The following is a 19,421-nucleotide window of genomic DNA, read 5'->3' on the forward strand; positions in this document are numbered from 1 at the left end:
TTCGTGTTTATGCACACTGATCTGCTTTGAATGGTGCCCCCCCCCCCTCATTTCTATTAAGAGTACTCTCTCTTTGCACATAGTGAAGGGTAGTTAACGCAGGCCTTTGCCCCCGTTGTAATACGTCGTGCCTGCTTCTCTCTCCATTTGATTGATTGTTATCCAAGTATTTACTGTTTTAGAATTGGTTCTCTTTGGTTCATTCTCTATTTACAAAAAACACAGAGTCGCAATACTCTGTTTAGTCTTTGCAGATAACGAAAAATCGTGTAAAAAAAAAAAGAAAAGGAATCGAGCAAAATCAGTAGGCCACTAATGGGATCTCTTTTTGACCTCGCTAAAATAGAAACATTAGGAACAACCCCTCATGACAAATACAAAAATAGTGAAATGAACTGAACTCCACACAATGATGGCTGCAAAACAGCTCGGCTCCGCCACCCACCCCGCCCAAAATAACGATAAAGAGCGGCTGCCATGATTGGTTGCGGAATGGCCACAACGGAGCTACGAAATGGTACTGCTCTCATGCTAACCCCAGCTTCAGTCAGAAACATCCAGAAACACTGTAGACTACCAATTCGATCAGTTCCGGTAGCGCCCCAATGTAACCCGGTAGAGAAGAACTAGCCCTCCCCTCCTTGACTGATGGTTCTTGTTGCCTGTCCCTTCTGTTGTCATTTAACAGAACTATTTAGCCTGCTGAAAGGGGTTGTGTTCCGACCGCTGGTTGGTGGAGACATTTTGACTATATTCTGGACCTGCGTTGTCGCGTAATGCGTCATATGACGCGCCGCGTTAGCGCATCCGGAAGTCATCCGGGGCGCGCAGCGCGTAACGTAAGCATAACAAGTCATGTGACTTGTTAATAAAACTTTTCATTGGTTCATTTTACTTTTCTTATTCTAATGATGAAAGGCTTGGTCATATGACCTAAAAATTACGCTTTTTATTACTTCCGAACATTATTTTTTCTTAAATATATGTTATAATGTTCCAGGCTAATGTACTTTCCCGGAAAATTTACAACTGTCCTGCAAGTAAAATATATTCTTTTTTCGAGAAAAAGAGCGTTTCTTCGTCCCATGACGGAGCCGTTGAGCAAAAGAGGGTCGACCTGCTGTCTTAGTCGCCGATACGCCTGAATATGAGATTCTTATCGATCACTTTATGTTGCAGGAATAGAAAACACAACAGCCCTTGACCATTTATCTTTACTGCGTTCCTTCGTATTATACCTTTTACCCTTCATGTAATTGGTCTGCTTTATTTCACTTGCCTTTTAATGATTCTAAAACAGTGACTATTATTAAAAACTTTATCAATGTATATACTACTACCATGTTTTCTTTTAAAAACCTTTATTGTGAAAATTTCATTATACAAATACGAGCCTATAACCACGTGGGCCGGCCACGGAGCAAACTGTAATCGTATATGATGAGTAGACATTTACACTGTAGAGGAACGTAACGGGTGGGCCATTAGGTTGCAAGAACTAAGGTGTCTAACAGTTACGGAATCGGTGGACGTACATTTTATAATTAAAATACGACAGGGCCAGTTACAATAAAATTATCTAGATATACATTTGCGGGCAAGTACCATGGGTGACGTTAATTCGAACTTTCAATAGTACAGTAATCAATAACACATCAGAACTTAATATCAATAGGGATGTCGAAATATTCAATCAATTCTCGTCCCCGCGCGCCATGTGCTTCAAAACTGCATACGTATCTCGTGATTTCAAGGTTCTGCAACCAGTACACAACAAGGAGTTACGAGTCCCATTTATTCCGGCGCCATTTTGGGCGAGGACGGGCAGGTCCAGGATATAGTCAAAATGTCTCTACCAACGATCGACTATGATGATGTTCATATGCTGTATTTATTAGAGTAACACTCATCTGTCCACATGAAATTAATTTGCCACAATCTAAACATGTCATTTTAATCTTTCCAAAGTTCTTCTAAATATTTGGGACCGTTTCCCTTGCCTCTGATGCTGTCAGTGCCACTTCTTTGATGAATGTACTAGCAGGTCAGGGGTTCTCCTCCAAATCTCTCTTTTATGCAGCACTATAATTAATTGGTGCCACCTCTCCATATGACGATGCATGGTATAGTTACCATAACTATATTTTTTTTCGGTTCCTCTGGAGAGTTCATCGTGGCAGATGAAGCGTGTAACGTACCGGGCATTTACCTTTTTTTGCATGTACAGGAAAGGAAAAAAAAATCGAGCGTCCGAGTTCTAAGGTGTCCCAGGGCCATTTTGGTGGACCAGGCCCAAATCCAAAGAACAGGCCGCCATTTTGAGAGTCCTGTTGCAGCCGCCTGTCGCTGTAGCATCAAGAGCAGCCGAAACTCAGCTGAATGGCAACTGAAACGGTAAAGGGGCGCCCCACTACAGCAGACGAGCCTCCACCTAGGAAGGCCCGTTCACGCCGCCTCCCCCCCCCCCCTTCGGGCACCCCACGCCGTTATTCGGAGCAGTATTGTAGGATGGCCACACCAGTGCGGCAACTTGCTAGACATCACCTCGGTGGTAACCGAATCTCAACGCCTTGTGGTGTCTTCTATTCAGAAAACATTGTTATGCTGCCTTCGACCTATTCGCCGCAAGTGCGCACGCAACTCAGCTGCATAGCTTGCTAGACACCACCTCGGTGCTAACCGAATCTCAGCGCCTTGTGGTCTCTTCTATTCCAAAAAAATTGTTGCGGTGCCTTTGGCCCCATTCGCACATCGGTCCGCTACTGACGCCATCTCACAGGCTAATGGGGCGCCCCACGCCGAGTTTCAGCATTGTAGGATGACCACACCAGTACAGCAACTTGCTAGACATCACCTCGGTGCCATCCGGATCTCGGCGCCCCACTGCAGATGAAGTGCCTCTCAACTATGAAACCACCACGGTGACATCCGGATCTTGGCGCGTTGTGCTGCCTTCGGCCTATTCGCACATCGGTCCACTACTGACGCCATCTCACAGACTAATGGGGCGCCCCACGCCGAGTTTCAGCATTGTAGGATGACCACACCAGTGCACCTTACTAGACACCACCTCGGTGCCATCCGGATCTTGGCATCTCAGCGCCTTGTGGTGTCTTCTATTCAGAAAATATTCTTGCGCTACCTTTGCCCCATTCACACATCGGTCCGCTACTGACGCCATCTCACAGGCTAATAGGGCGCCCCACGCCGAGTTTCAGCATTGTAGGATGACCACACCAGTACAGCAACTTGCTAGACATCACCTCGGTGCCATCCGGATCTCGGCGCCCCACTGCAGATGAAGTGCCTCTCAACTATGAAACCACCACGGTGACATCCGGATCTTGGCGCCTTGTGCTGGTTCCGGCCTATTCACACATCGGTCCGTTACTGACGCCATCTCACAGGCTAATGGGGTGCCCCACGCCGAGTTTCAGCATTGTAGGATGACCACACCAGTACAGCAACTTGCTAGACATCACCTCGGTGCCATCCGGATCTTGGCATCTCAACGCCTAGTGGTATCTTCCATACAGAAAATATTGTTGCGCTGCCTTTGGCCCCATTCGCACATCGGTCCGCAACTGACACCATCTCACAGACCAACAGGGCACCCCACGCCGACTTTTACCATTGTAGGATGGCCACACCAGTACAGCAACTTGCTAGACATCACCTCGGTGCCATCCGGATCTTGGCATCTCAGCGCCTTGTGGTGTCAGTCAGAAAATATTGTTGCGCTGCCTTTGGCCCCATTCGCACATCAGTCCGCTACTGACACCATCTCACAGGCCAACAGGGCACCCCACGCCGACTTTTACCATTGTAGGATGGCCACACCAGTGCCACAACTTGCTAGACACCACCTCGGTGCCATCCGGATCTTGGCATCTCAGCGCCTTGTGGTGTCTTCTATTCCGAAAATATTGTTGCGCTGCCTTTGGCCCCATTCGCACATCGGTCCGCTACTGCCGCCATCTCACAGGCCAACGGGGTGCCCCACGCCGACTTTCAACATTGTAGGATGGCCACACCAGTGCGGCAACTTACTAGACACCACCTCGGTGCCCTCCGGATCTTGGCGCGTTGTGCTGCCTTCGGCCTATTCGCACATCGGTCCGCTACTGACGCAAACTCACAGGCCAACGGGGCGCCCCACGCCGACTTTCAGCATTGTAGGATGGCCACACCAGTGCTGCAACTTGCTGGACACCACCTCGGTGCCATCCGGATCTTGGCGCGTTGTGTTGCCTTCGGCCTATTCGCACATCGCTCCGCTACTGACGCCGCCTCACGTGCCAACGTATTTTCTCCGCATTTTATACCCTATGCCGCATAACAGGTCATGTGACTTGTTTATAAAACTTTTCATTGGTTCATTTTACTTTTGGTTTCCTAATGATGGAAGGCTTGATCATATGACCTAAAAACAACACTTTTCATTGGATGAAAACTTTTTTTTTTCCCAAACGATGAAAGTCCCACCTTGTTTCTGGATGTTTCAGACTGAAGCTGGCGTCAGCATGAGAGCACCACCATCTCGTAGCTCCGTCGTGGTCATTCCGCGCGCAATCATGGCAACCGCTCCCCACCAGAAGCCTACAGGAGTCGGGGGGCCCCCAAAACTTTTGATGAATCCTCAAGGCGGAGGGGACGCTTTCGAGAATGGGGTCCAAGACCTAGCAGACAAGCGTCCGATTTCCAATGTGTCCCAGGGCCATTTCAGTGGACCAGGCCCAAAAAGGAAACCGCCTGCCGCCATTTTGAGAGTCCTGTGACAGCCGCCTATCGCTGCACCGCAAGAGTGGGCGCAACTCAGCTGAATTGCGGCTTTTGACACAGTGGACCAAAAACGGACGGAATGGCAACTGAAACGGTAAAGGGGCGCCCCACTACAACAGATGACACTCCACCTGGAGAGGCCCATTCACGCCGCCTCCCCCGGGGCGCCCCACGGCGTTATTCGGAGCAGCATTGTAGGATACCAAAACCAGTGCGGCAACTTACTGGACATCACCTTGGTGCCATCGTTCTGCTGCCTTGGAACTATTCGCACAACAGTTTGCTACTGATGACCCACCCCCCGCGATGCCCCACGCCGGAAATCTGGACGTTGTGCTGCGTTGGGACTATTCGCACAGCCGACCGCTACTTCGTTGTTTTTCCCTAAAAATGTTTATATGTTATTACTGTTTTTGTTTTCTTGTATATATTTATAAGTTATTAAAGTTTTATAATCTTACTACTTTGTCGGAGTGCTATATATTTTTTATGTGACACATAATTGTAAAAACTTTGACGTACAAAGAGTCATCCCTGGAATGTTCCGCTTCAGGCTCGGTCCCCTCCCCAATCACAATACAGGATGGTTTTCAGATAATAGGAACGCGTCTGCTGTGACGGATCTCATCGAGTGTGGGCCTTGATCTACTATAACTCCTTTGAAGAGGGGTGATTCTTTACAGCTGGGGCCATAAACTACATCTGCAGGGCTAGCTGATACCCTAGGACCGGCCTGGACAATCGGACACAGAGGAAAAGGAGTGTCAGAGGGTGCGGTAGTGAATAGGGCGAAAGGGAGGTGTCGGGCGGGCACAGGGTGTGATTCTCAGGGAAGAGCAGCGCAGATGGGGGGAGGTTTATTACCCATGCATAAGACAGAGAGCGGGGGTGACCACTGCCTGGGGGAGATGCTTGTGAGGGTGGGGAGCCATGCTAAGGATCGACAGCGTGCACAGAGTGGGTCTGGTCAAGGCATCTAAAATGGCTGCCGTGCACGACAAAAGTGTGGCATTTGAAAAAAGACAAGATGGCGCAGACAATGTTTTTCAACACTTCCTGATTTCCTTCGAATCGAACGTTAACAGACGTTGGGGCATATTACCAAAGTTAAGCGATATTTATCCCTAACGATGCTTAGCAACGATTTTTTTACCGCTAAGCATCGTCAGAAATTATCGCAGATAAACCTTGCTATTATCAAGGTTTATCGCAAATACGATAAAAAACAACCGCAATGCATTAATATCGCTGAAAACTCAGCGATATTCATGCATTACCGAGCTAATACTCTTAGCCATGTTATCCACCTCCCATTGGATAACATGGCTGAGAACTGCTCAGGGCAGGTGCTAGCTTTTGGAGATATTCGCGCTTATCGCGAATATTTCCAAAAGTTGATAATAGGAGATAGCGATTTTAGCGACTGTTTCCAGTCGCTAACATCTTGGCATGCCCACTTTGCATGTCATTAGTGATAAATATCACTCACATGCAAAGTGGGGCCCAAGATGGTCGCTATCTCCTACTAGCCGTCGCTAACTGGTGTTAGCAACAGCTAGGTAATACAGATATAATTTTATCTCCGCGAAGCGGAGCGCTGTTACAGATATATATCTTGTTTTTGAACGTTAATTTCTCAAAATCCACTGAAGCACATATATTGAGACCTAGCAAAGGCACATCGAGCTACCAGTCCCTACAATTTTGCCAAGTTTCGTGCAAATCCATTCAGCCGTTCGATTATTATTATTATTTTTTTTTTTGCCCCGCGGGGCCCTTTTAAAACCTCCACATCAAACCTAAGAGGTCAAGGAGGATCTACTATGCCCCCTTATGGTCATTTGCCCCTTCGCTTTGGCCTCCTCTTGTCTCTCGATCCTACCGAGAGACAAGATGGCGGCCGCTACGGACTGTTTGCAATGTTTACAGACGCCGGAGAACCAATCAGCTTCGCAAACCTCCGTTACGCGAAGCGGAGCGCTGTTACAGATATATATCTTTTTTTTAACGTTAATTTCTCAAAATCCACTGGAGCACATATATTGAGACCTAGTAAAGGCACATCGGGCTACCAGTCCCTAATATTTTACCAAGTTTTGTGCAAATCCATTCAGCCGTTCGATTATTATTATTATTTTTTTTTTTTGCCCCGCGGGACCCTTTTAAAACCTCCACATCAAACCTAGGGGGTCAGCGAGGATCTACTATGCCCCCTTATGGTCATTTGCCCCTTCGCTTTGGCCTCCTCTTGTCTCCCGATCCTACCGAGAGACAAGATGGCGGCCGCTACGGACTGTTTGGAATGTTCACAGACGCCGGAGAACCAATCAGCTTCGCTTCACAAAGCTCCGTACCGCGAAAAGTCCGCGAACCGGAGCGCTGCCCGGTCCGCTGTTACAGATATATATCTTTTTTTGAACGTTAATTTCTCAAAATCCACTGGAGCACATATATTGAGACCTAGCAAAGGCACATCGGGCTACCAGTCCCTACAATTTTGCCAAGTTTTGTGCAAATCCATTCAGCCGTTCGGGCTAAAAGTGAGGCCAACCGCCCTATGGAAAACTCAATGTTAAAAACACGTTTTGGGACCCCCCTTTTTTCTCGGCCCCCCCTTGACAAACCCCCCCCAAATTTTCAAGGGCTGCTCAGAAACAAAATGTGCCATTTTCCTGAAAATTTCAGCCAATTCCGTCCACAAACGCCAAAGTTATTAGACATAGAATTTTCAAAAATCCCATAGAGAAAAAATCCTAACTATATATACCTACTGGCGACCGCCAGTAGGTAATATATATATATATATATTCCCTGCCCAATGCACAGGGCATTGGGGAGGGAATTCCATATCATGGATGCCCCGTACATGAAGGATCTGCGACCTAGCATCGCTTTCTTAACTCAGGGTGTGCAAAGCAGATTCTGAGAGTTCGACCTCAGTGACCGATTCTGCTTATATGCACCTAATCTCCGCTTCAGGTAACTGGGGCATGTTCCATGTACTGCCCGAAAAGCTAGTGTTAAGGCTGTAAATTTAATGCAGTGGATACCGGTAACTGATGGAGTTCTTTGATGTTTGGAGAGATATGCTGCCGAAAAGGGACTCGTCTGATTAATATCGCAGCTGCATTTTGAACCATTTGAAGTTTTTTAAACAGTTAAGCCGGAAGACCCAAATAGAGGCTGCATAGTCAAGGCGAGAAGTAACTGTGGCTTGGACTACTACCTGACAACAGTTCTCTGGCAGTAGGTGTATGAATTTTCCCAGGTTTCTCAAACTGCTGAAACAGGCAGCTGTCATCTGCTGAATTTGGGCCAAAAAGGAGAGATCATTCTGCCATTTTACTCCCAAATTTTTAGCGCTGCCGGCCGGGACGAGTGGGGGGCCCATTTCCTCCGGCCACCAGAGATCTGCAGCAGGGGCTGGTCTTTGCCAAAGAACATCACTTCCGTTTTATCGGCATTCAGCGTTATTCATCCAGTGAACAACGTCTCTCAAATAACCCTTAAAGCTCCTGAAAGAATCTTCTGACTGATCCTTAAAGGGTATAACCAACTGGGTGTCGTCAGCGTGGGAAATCCCTTTCACGCCCCAGTTGGCTATAAGAGTAAATAAAGGGGCCAAAAATATATTGAACAGCAATGGGCTTAAGGCTTAACCCTGTGGTACCCCACACCATAGGTGTTTACGGTCAGATTGATATGGTTGTAGAGCCACCCTTTGAGTGTGCTCAAGAAGAAATGACTTCAGCCTGTCCAAGGCAGTAACCTCAACCCCAATGTCCAAAGGACGTGGAGCCAATATTGAGTGGTCTACCATATCAAATGCTGCTGATAGATCCAGGAGCACCAGCATCACTGGTGCCCCTGAATCTAGCGCCAATCTCACCAAGTTTGCCACCTCTAATAGCGCTGTCTCTGTACTAAACCAGCACTTAAGGCAGATTGAGTGTCGTGCACGATGTAGTTGGCCAATTGGCTCTGCACTACCTTTACCAGCATTTTTGCAGGAGATGGTAAAAGGTAAATGGGCCTATAATTGCTCAGTTCCCCTAAGTCAATATTGGGTTTCTTCTTGAGTGGAAGGAGAGTGGCGTTTTTCCATAGGACAGGGAAGATACCAGAGGAAAGGGACATGTTTCATATTTTTGACATCACATAACTGGAGAAATGTGCTAATTCCTTCCATAATTTTGCATACAATCAGTGTGAATGCCAGGCGTCCTCAATGCGGGTGCTTATGAGGTGCTTGACTCCAAAACCGAAGGTAATTTTTCAACAAACAAAGTATGTCGCACTCAGGTATTTCGTGATTCCAATCTTTTAATTACAAAACTGTACTACTCCATCAACGCGTTTCAATCTCACAGGGCTTTTTCATATATATATATCCGAAACATTCACCAGTTCTCCTTCAAAAACCGGACACCGACACTGCAGACTCAGTTAAGATTTTGGCATTTAATTTATTCACTTTCTTGCTGTAATGTTTTTCGACAGGATCCCTTGCCTTGCTCACAGTTCAAACAATTTTATTATTATTTCCTATAGGGTATTACTTTAAGTCCTTGCCTCCATAATTTTCTATGGGAGTGTGTTCTGAGGTCACATAATTGCTTCAAGGCTGAGCTGGAGTACATTCACAACTGATTTTGGACCTTTTTGGCCCAGTAACTTTTGATGTGCAGTTTGTGAATAGCAATGGGGTTGCTCTTGTGTGGGTGGGAGTTTTATGTTGCATGTCACTCACTAAATTTCACACTGGGTATGCAATGACTGCCTCTCATGATGACACATAACCAAGCAACCTATCGAGAGTTGTGGGAACAATACATCATTTTACTCTCTACAGAAATTGACAATTGTACATGCTCTAAGTACCTACGCCCTTTGCGATTGACTGCCCCAAGTGACGAGGCACGGAAGAGGCAGGAAGGTGATAGGGCGTGAGACATATACTGGTCTAATAATTCTTAAACACATTATTCCGGAGTAAGTACTGTGGATGGGTAGAAAAGGGAGGGGGATATTTGCTGCAAAGTTTTGGGTTGTCTATGTGTATTTTAGTCATGTGACTCTTTTGTGTGGAGGAACCTCCTGAGTTGGGCCCATACTGCATAATTAATGTTTGTATCATTTAATACTAGAATAATAACAAAACAGATTTGAACCTGATGGAGCAGGGTTTCACAAAAAAGAAACCTGCTCGGATTAATACCCCCCATAATACGTACTAACAGTGAGTAGTTATAGTAAAACTAATGTACACCCAAAATAAACACATGGGAAAATTGCTTTGTGCATGCATGAACTAACATGAAATAATACACGAAATAGTTAAACAGTAATAACGCTTGTGTTTTGGAAGAAACAAGAAAAGTTGCATGACTAGGCTGGATGTGCATCAGTGATTGCATGTTGCATCCTGCTTTGAAATAACAATTAATGCTGCTGTTTTCACAAAGCTTAAGCTAGGTAAAATTAATGGGGAATAGTGCAAGGTGGGTGGTAAACAGTGAGGGTTGCATTATCATATAATTTATAAATGTTAATTTTTATTTACTTTCGTGTGCCAGATGAAACCGCCATCTTCCTAAAGTTGGCCAAAGTGGGAGGGGGTAATTCGAGGAGTGAGTCGGCTCTGTTAGAAGCAAGACAGGTGTGCTGTGCACCGCAGATGACATGAGAAGGTTGATGGCCAGAGTATCAAGCGACTGCCAAGTGATGTACCCAGTCGTGAGCCTGGAGATTCATTCTGCGAAAGATGTTGAATAATGAATAGAGAATATTAAAATTGGTATCATATGAAGTAAACCTGAGAATGAACTAAGACCCAAACCCTGAGAACTATTATAGAACAAAAATTTGTTGAATTAGAGATGAGGTCACAGGGGTGTGACAACGCCACCTACCAAGCCGACCAATCCCTTTGTGAGTTTGATGAAAGTTTGCAAAAGTTGTGGGATGGACATGTCAATTTTAGGATATAATTGGGTGCCTTTAGGGGTGTGGTTAAGGCTTAGGCTGGCAGAGGAGAAGAGGGGAGATGCGTTGCTGTCCGTCGGTTCGCAGAGAGGCCTAGCTGACCTGTCCTGTTCCTGTCCTTATGTCCTTTGTTTCCCCGTTACTATTTCGGGGAATCCCCACCATCTACCTAGGCCGAGGGGGTGGTTTTCCTACAGACCGATAGGTTCGCATTTAGTCTAACTTGCTCTCAAATTTGTTTACTTATAGATGTATTTTCTGTCTGAAACTTTTGTCTCTTCACCTACCCACTTTGTCAACGATATATTGCTATGTAGTATTTAGATGAAACTATTGTCTCTTCATCTATTCCCTCCGTTAGGTGTATTATATTTCGCATATGATTTTGCTGAAACTTTTGTCTCTTAGTGTTCCACCCCTTCATTGCATAAAGTAAATATTTTGATTGAAGGAGTTTGTATTCATTTAAGTTTGCATATGTAATTTCTCCTTTCGTGAGATTCAGTGTTTGTCTTTTGTGACATTATGCAGGTGAGCATGAGCCTTATATGTGCGATAAAATTCATTTTTAACTTACCAAGAATCTGTGATTATTTAGCTGACGATATAGTTAGTTAGATAGTATTATCATTGCCATGAACTATTCAACTAATTGGTCCATCGATCAAGTGGAAGGAGAGTTGATGTATAAGTTAGTAATGTTTTCAGAGATGTCTCAAAAGATTGTATAAGGAAAAGAATTGAATGTGCATATAAATTGACCGCCAGCACATCAGGGATTCTGGGTGAATGTGTATGGGCCATGGTGGTATAATGTTATTGAGTATTGATCCCTGATCAATTATTGGTGTTGCGCTGGATTAAACCATAATAGGATCATTGAGCAAGTGTAATGGTTCATCCTTCCTTTATCCACAAGTACTAAGACAATAGTGGAACAGGCAAGAATAGACTCAAGGAAGGCTGTGGGCTCACTTGTGAATAGTCACTTCCTGTCTAAGCTTCTGGAATCTGATTATAGACCTTTCATCCCCGTTAGCCATTATGAGGCTGTCACCAGACCTGCCTCATTTACCTACTGCTGTGCAATACTGTCAATGGATTCTTGTTTTATTCATCATGTTTCATTGCTTCCAGAACTAGACATTGTTGTAGGGTGAGGTGGAAAATGGTGGCTCAAAGAATATGCCAGTTTGGCTTTGGACAAGCTATGCCAATGTGGCTTTAGGCAAGTCTGGTGCTGATCTCTCTATCCCTTGTGTCCTCAGAGTTCTGTATAATCAACAAGGAGCATAGAGGGAAAACAGAACACCAGGGTCGCCCTCCACTCATATAGTCATCAAAACAACATGACCCGGTTCTTTAAGGCAAAAAAAGTAAAGAAAAGAAGGGTGACTGACGTATATATGAATTCTCAATACATTCAGTTCACAACACTCAAACTGTGAAAAATGTGTGTAGGCAAGATGACCCCTCATGGGCGAACCACCATCGGGATACCAGATAAGCCAATTTTTATCATCATCGGCGATCATCTTCCTTTTCTTTTCTTTTTTTGCATTTAGATAGACTGTCACAATTGGGTTTGAGGCCTTTTATTAATAGGCAGATAAACGTGTGACACTCTACCCTAAAGGTATAAAAAGTAGGGGAGAGATTTATTTATACAGAAAATTGTAACATATTGTACATGTTTTCAATTTTAAAGTAATTGCCTTAAAGAGCCGGGTCATGTTCCTCAGAGTTCTGGCCAATTTGTCCTGTCAGTGCCAGCCACCAGTTTTGAACCCTTCAAACACCTTTACAAAATCCCCCATTCAGGATGAAAAAACTGAACCAGACCCCATGGATGAAAGGTGACTCCCCTGGCACATTCCACAGTCACCATGTGCCTGACACTCTCCAAGTGACTGAATTCACCTAATCATTCACACCTCAAGAGGGCACAGAAAAACTCAATCAGTACCTTAGCCTGTCAGGCCTCTCTCACCGATCAGTCTCAGGCCATGTACACTACCTACAGCACCATCAGGCTCACTAAGTGGGTACATGTTTTCTTGAAACCAGTGCACGACAAGAGACCCAGCTTCCCTGGCAGATGGTCCCAACTATTCTCATTGGTGTAGGATCAACGTAATCTTTTGATGCAATGAGGCAATTAATTATCTCACTAAGAGGTCAAATGCTTACATCTATCATTGAATAGGAACTGACTTTGCTTTACATTTTTATAATATACCAACTCGCCAAAGCAAGTGACTTAAAAAAAAAAGGGGTGGGCCGAAAGGTAAATTCTACCCACTGAAACCGTGGAATTTGGTGATGCCACATTACTCTTATAATGCAGACTTCTGGACAAATTCCTCAAATCGTCACATGGTGGAATTTTTTACCTGTGAGGCTCCAGAAATATAAGCATGAGCGAGATTTGGCGTCCCCTACTCGAGCACCAGCAAAGTAAACTCAAATAGCTGCTCGCAATTGTGAAGGAGCAAGGTGGAAAAACAAAATTTTGTATACCCCTTGTGAAATCGTACTTCCATAACCATAACTTGAACTAATTGAGTGATGTGTGAAATTAACCAACACGTGGGAAACTAATTTTGCTTATGTTGCGATTATAATTAACTAATCATGTGATTTTGTCGTGTCTTGAACTAATGCAAAGCTTCAAAATAAGTAAAAGCAGCATAAATGTGCTTTTCGTACATGTATTTGGGGCAGAAATCAAAGGATAAGTGAGTATATATTGCATAAATGTCGCTTATTTGCTAGGTAATAATTAACAGGGAAACCTTAGTATGGGGGGAGGTAAACAGAAGGGCTATAGTTCCATATTTAACATTTATTTGTGTTTGTTTCTATGATAGTTCCCATTTTGACTCGTGAGGCCTATCAGAAAATGGAGTCACTCGATTACTGTGGCCATAAGCGAAATACGCATGCGCGAATAAAGCCGAGAATGAATGCGAGCTGACTGTGCCTGAACAGCGAGGTTCAAGGCCACCATGTCCCGAGAATACAGATGACTGCCAACAACTGTGGATGTCACTATTGTATAACGTGGAAACATGTTTGGATATAGCAATTTGAGAACGTGACTAGGCCGGACATTTTCTTAAACAAAGGACCCATTAAATTTTTGCTAACACAATGGAAGGCGAATATTAAAAAGATGAGTTTATGCTCATCCACCCCTAAATTGTCCAATCAGAACTCGAGTTTATGCTGATAGTTACTTTTGTAGATAGATAAAGTTAGTGACAAAAGGTATAAAAAGTGCTGATTTTACTCAAGAAAAAACTCCTCTTCAATTTCCTCCAGAGATGCTGTCGGAATGCTGATTTTTCCTGAGATGTAAGACTTTGAATAATTTTCTATTTCTTCTGAATGAGGTCTGAACTTAAGGTGAGGTTATAAGTCAGGGAAGTTAGGAGAAAAAATGAACTTTGGGAACTATCTGTCTTTTGCTAATGCTTGCATTTCTGAAATTAAAATAAAATGTATATTTCTGAATTTCTGAAATAAATGAAATTAACTGTTTGAAATAAATTTCTTATTCCTTAAATGTCGTTTTGAATAAAGAAATAAATAAAGAGAATACATTTTTAGACATGCTAAACTTTGATTTAATAAAAATTAGATAAATGGAGAATTAAGCTGGTCTTGTATTTTCCTACGCCTAATTTTTTACTAGCAGATTCGTCTACCATAATGGTGGCGTGTCTAAATAAATGTTTTGTTAATGAATACCATGGTAAACTCATTTAAACTGCAGGTGTAAATAGTATAAATATCCGGTTTTAGTTTAGACACCCCACTATGATACAGCAGCTCTCCTTTGAATCTCACCGATCCATGAAGGAGGATGGAAGTGTATTGTGAGTGACTCGCGGTGTTATGGGCCCCACTGACGAGTAGATGTATGATTTTGTACTTCAGGGAAAGATGACATGGTTTTAGAATTTATTTCCGGAGTAGCGCTGCATCACTTGCGCACTGCATTGTGCCGTTCTCACAAATTTTCTAAGCTGCTTATGCTACTGCCCCTAAATTGCAGCATGAGCTGCGTGACATGCATATTTTCTGCCCGATGGCGGAACTCTGTGGAATCCCACTGAGTTTTTATGTAACACCACAGAATTCTACAGATTTCTTTTATTTATTTATTTGTTTATTTGAAGAGTTTTATATAGTGCCGGCTAGACCCGGAGGTATCAGAGCGATTTACATGAGAATTAAACAGTTTCATTTACAGTTTCAGCGTTACATCAGTTACAGCTATATCAGTTACTTGTGCAATTAGAATAATAACAACAAAAAACAGAACAATGGTGTAAATAGGGAATCTAAGTAAAATAAAGGGGTGCAAATACGAGAGGATGTACAGTGTTACAACGTTACTACAGTTAACAGTTGACTAGGGCATTAAGATCCAAAAAAACAGACCAATGGAGTGCCTAGGGAAGAAGGGGGAAAAAGAAAAGGGGTTAGAACACAGATTAAGTCTCATCAGAAAGGCCATGGAGTAAGGTACAGGCCAGGGACACCAAAAAAAGTCAGAGTTAAGCAAACCGGTGGTGAATCTGTGAACCCACACGTCAAAGCCGGGCTCCCTCGTAGCGTCGGGTCAACACATTGCGATGGAACGGTACCATAGAAGACCACAGAGCGAGCTGGGTTGTAAGGGCACCATGAGAGTTAACAGGAGATTCAGGGGGCTGAGGGTGGGGGCGAAAAAGGGTGCCTCACCGAGAGGATACAATGAGAGCAGGGTGGGAGATGCACAGAAAATGGGGGGTTATACCGGGGGCAAAGGTCCATATGGCGGTAAAAAGGTGCTGACCAGCGGCGAGGATAAATCTGTAAATCAATCGTAATCGCAAGATGGAGGGAGCAGGTCATGGACTCCAGCTACCTCACAACAAAATGCCGGGACTATGGGTAAACAAATCTATCCAGAAATCGAAAAGAACACCTACCCCAGGGGCAGGGCTGAATGGAGAGGGCAAGACACCGGACCTGGAAGGAGGAAAGACTGGATGTTGTCAATCCCTCGCAAGCCTTTGATTGTTAGGGAAAAAGTCAGCACAGGCAACAGCTCCGGAAGGGGAAATGAAGCTGGTGGGTCAGGAGGGTGCGAAAGCACAAAAAAAGGGAAAACAGGCTCGGGATAAAAAGGAGAAAGGGCTTCAGCGTCACGGGGCTCTCGAGGAAGTTCCGACTGGGAAGCAGGACCCCCACGTACCATCTTCAGCCAGTGAGGCACCTCAAGATGTCAGAAAAATGCAGCAATAGGGGCTTCTGGTATTCGGAGGGGCCACCAGGGCAGCGAGGCAGGCATCGACAGGGATGCAGAGGGCCAGAAGCTAGCAGATCCTTGATGTTCACCAAAAACGGCAAAGGAAGAAAGGAGAAAACCAGCGGAGTGGTGAGGAGAACTGAGCCCGATGTCCCGCTGGGTAGGTGATGGCAGAGGCGGTGAACCGGAGCCGATCTCCTCTATAGCTGTCGGTGCAGCTCCACCGGACATCGGCCATGTTGCTCGCACTCTGCGGCCAGGAACATCAACCACGATTCCTCAGAAGTTTAAGAGTACAAAAGCGGGAGACCAGAGGGGCGAGGAACGTAGACATGCATGAACCCAGGCACGTAGAAAAGGTCCAAGGAGGGGGGGATTTCAGGGGGATTTAAGCCAGTAAAGGCGATCCCAAACCAGGAGATAATGGCCGGAGCTCCTCACCACAAATAGTACCACCCTCAGCCAGGCAAACTCAGTGAGTTTTACCCACCCCTAAATAGATTGCATTCAAGCAATTAACACTGTAATGATTGGCAGTCCAAGTATGTACAAAAGTTGCATAATTTGCTTTTGCATGATTATCCAAAATTTTGAAAAATTATGTGAAATTATGCATAGTCATATGAACTGCAAAACTGGTATCGGTGCTATGTTTTAGCATGAAATGTATTTCTGGATGTAAAGATGCATATCCTACTAAAAAATAGTCTTGACAAACTGGACGACTCAAATCCATCTCCCTTAGTGTGGCTATCCTTATCAAGGAAAAATAAGAAAAGAAAAAAAAAGTGAAAAAAGATAAAAGCTACGCAAAAGGTAAAATCGAGCACTGGTTTTCGCCAGCGAACAAGGACAACAAAGTCATCAGTAGTGAGGGTCAGAAGGGTCGGGTTTGACTTGTATAGACCAAAATAGAGACACACAAACAAAAACACATGAAATATCTACCACGGCAATGGCTCCCAAGAACCTACCATGTGCTTCAAGCAAAAACTTGCCTAAAGTTTCAACTGAAAGATCTCCCGTGTCAAGTGGCATCTCGAATTATGCACAGGGCAAACAGGTCCACGATCTCGGCAATGATAACAGGCACAAAATTGACACAATAGATATAAAAGCCCATAAGGGCTTTCAATCGGAACTCACATCGAACGCTTAATGGGAACAAATCACTACCCAAGCAAGTAACAAAAACGACCAACCTCAGGAGGACTATACCATCACCTCTAGGTTTTACTTGCACACTCACACTATAAAAACAAATAGGATCGAGGAAGGACAGGTCCTAGGGGACAACCTCACCCAGAACCTAAGTGTGCCTCTTGTAACTTCGATGGCTCCTTCTAACACACCAAATCCCGCTCAGTCGCTAGACCCAGACCTTGAAAATCAAAAATTATTGCTATACTCAGAATACATCTCGCAAGGGCGTTGGGACATCCTCAACAGAGGGAATCTCCTGAAACTCTGCAAAAGCATTTCTGGTCTAGAGAACATAAAATCAACAGACATTGAGAGGGTGGCCTTTTCTGGTCCAGGGCCTAGCGAACAAAACAAAACAACAGAGATAACCTTTGCCAACTCCAACATGGCGAATGCACTGAAGGGATATAAAATACAACTGGATATTTGGGGAATAAAATCAAACCCCCACCACCGATGAAATATCCGGAGATTTTGAAAGAAAAAAATTGTCAACAGGGAGACGAAGACCTGAAGGGTCGGAAAATCAAGCACCCTACACATCCAATCCCTTCCGCCACCAGATCCATTTTACATGGTTCATTGGGTGGCACCCAAAGCAATACAGTTGAGCAGCAACCTAATTCAAATCTCCAAACACACAGAAGGAGATAATCGATCCTGCTCAATTATGGGGCAGGGTAGCAAAGATTGGTCTTGGCTGGCCCAGACCTTGAATTCTGCTCCCCAATAGTAACACTGGCGATTCACCGAATAATCTTCTGCTAACAACAAAAAATATTCTGGGTAATAACAGGCAAAACAAGCCTGTTTCATGCATTATCAACACCAATCAAGAGTTGGGTAACTACTTAGCACCAGCAAATCCCAACATTAGCCATACTCTCTATAACAATCCCACACACAATCCAATCATCAACATAGTGTCTTGGAATGTCGCAGGGATTTATAAAGCCTTGCAAAGCCCAGGTGCAGTAACACTCATGGTTGAAGCAGACATAATCTGTGTACAGGAAACATGGGCCACCTCCTCTACACCATTATGGAACTATGCCGAATACTTCAAACCTGCAAAAAAGGTTAACATCTTTGGGAGACCATCAGGTGGCATTTCAATTTATATTAAACACGCATTATATTAAACTTCGTAACAATACAAAACACCTCAGACATGTTTCTGGCCGAAATTTTGAAAGGCCTCATGACGACTAATGGCCCGATCTCAATCCTCCTCATCAACATCTACTATAATCGTCATGGGCCAAACTCAAATGACAAACTGACCGGCTCATTAAACGAGATCGAAGCCCTATTGATACGTGATGCAGGTATGGACTCAATTATTTTGGGCGACTTCAATTTGCATGACGTAGGGCACACAATTGACGAAAACCATCACAACGGGAGCACTAGAAGATTCAATGCCCTATTGCGAGCCTATAAGTTGGCAACAACACACTATATTACAATAAAAAATAACCCAACAGCATTGATACCTCCTACTTTCAATAACCAGACAACAATCGATTACATTTTATTAAGCGAACGATTACAAAAACATATGTCAAGTTATAACGTTCATCCTCGGACTGACAGCGACCATGCCGCTCTTATATTAGAGCTGTGCTTGAATGTGAAATCCAGACACACCCTTCACCATAATGGAACCACAAATGGAAATGAACAACACAGACTCCTTCGAAGAATTAAATGGGGACCGCTTCCGACCCATAAGTTTACAGAATGGAAATCGACCTGGAAAGGTTGGCAGACCGGCTGTAACGACCAGGGTAGAATTGGAAAATGGGGCGATCTCGCCTATGATTTAGCCCACCAACTCCGAGGGAATAACAAGCAAAGAGCTTATGATAACTCCACATACAAACTGGGATTCCAACCAGCAATAAAGAATTCCTCAAAAGGACTTAACTCCAAACGCAGAGCCTATCGGGCAACTAGATCATTAATTGCAAAAAATGACTTAAAGGAGGTGACCAAGGCCCATGCAAAAGTTGTTTGGCAGGTGAAACGCGAAGCAACCGAGTGAAAATGGTTGAGAATCTTTGAGCTGCTTGCCCCTAGCAAGACCCAAGCATTCTGGCAATACATAAACAAGCTCACTCATGGGTCGTGTAATAGAGAGAACCCA

General features: G+C 44.3%; 1 long non-coding RNA gene across 1 annotated transcript in view; it reads left to right on the top strand.

The window, feature by feature from the left end:
* The window catches only part of LOC144824772 (uncharacterized), a 62,306-nt gene extending 47,970 nt beyond the window's left edge, over positions 1-14,336 (top strand). Inside the window, exon 3 of the long non-coding RNA XR_013609108.1 lies at positions 13,638-14,336. This is a non-coding gene — a long non-coding RNA (uncharacterized LOC144824772). The remainder of the gene's footprint in view (positions 1-13,637) is intronic.
* Positions 14,337-19,421: the final 5,085 nt, after the last annotated feature.

The sequence above is a fragment of the Lissotriton helveticus genome, chromosome 3_1 (genome assembly GCF_964261635.1).
Source record: "Lissotriton helveticus chromosome 3_1, aLisHel1.1, whole genome shotgun sequence".
Classification (NCBI taxonomy): domain Eukaryota; kingdom Metazoa; phylum Chordata; class Amphibia; order Caudata; family Salamandridae; genus Lissotriton; species Lissotriton helveticus.